Below are 955 nucleotides of genomic sequence, written 5' to 3'. Positions count from 1 at the left end.
CACCGTGCACTTGCATTTTGCATAACATGAGCTCTATACCCGGGCCTCGTCCGTTTAAATGAAAGTAAACGCTCCGCCTTCGTGAGTTAACTCGTCCCTCCGTACAGGCTAGTGAATACTTTCGGGTTACATATGACTTATGCTTTCGTGAGTTAACTTGTCCCTCCGCATAGGCATAAGTAAATATAACCCCTCGAATTGAACTCGTGAGCCTGTGATGGGCTATGACCGAAGCGTTGAACTAATCTTAGCAGATGACAGTACGGACAATTCGAGTACCCATCTAGAACCGAAACTGCATATAGTGAACCGTACGAGCCATTTTGACTAGAGCCATGCCAAACCTCCGTCCGTTTAGTAGTCACCAAAATAAGTGCACGGGAGGAATGCCTCTTATCTTTTGTATCTTCACTTTCTATACAAGAGGACTAGGTCTGTTTAATAAATTAGATTTGGGTAGTTCGATTTGTTAAATTTTCCATGTTTTTCTGCCTATACTTAATTACTAATCAAGGTTGTTTGTCTTTGCGTTATTTTTTTTCCATCATGCATTATAGGCATTATATGAGGAAGGTGTTGACTAGAGATCGGTTGCCAAAAAACGGGTTTCTAATGGAAGAGTTAATTATACAAATAACCGAGAGGAATGTCGCGGTTCGAGACTGGTCTATAAAGACTCAGAAAGAAAGAGGGGATAGTCTAGTGGAGGGATGTATTGCCAATTTGCCCGAGCACGTAACTGTGAATGTTCACCAGAATAACCTTGAAGATTTGGTTCGGGTTTGGAATCAGTGGGACTTGGACACTAGGGGTATCTTCACTGAAAGATATGGGGACATAGCCAACTTGATTTCTGTCAACATAGACGAACGATTGATCCAAGCCATGGTCAGATTTTGGGATCCGGCCTACCAATGTTTTACTTTCAATCAAGAAGACATGACCCCGACTATAG

Source organism: Gossypium hirsutum, chromosome A09, assembly GCF_007990345.1.
Source record: "Gossypium hirsutum isolate 1008001.06 chromosome A09, Gossypium_hirsutum_v2.1, whole genome shotgun sequence".
Taxonomy (NCBI): Eukaryota; Viridiplantae; Streptophyta; class Magnoliopsida; order Malvales; family Malvaceae; genus Gossypium; species Gossypium hirsutum.
This window is presented reverse-complemented; position numbering follows the sequence as displayed.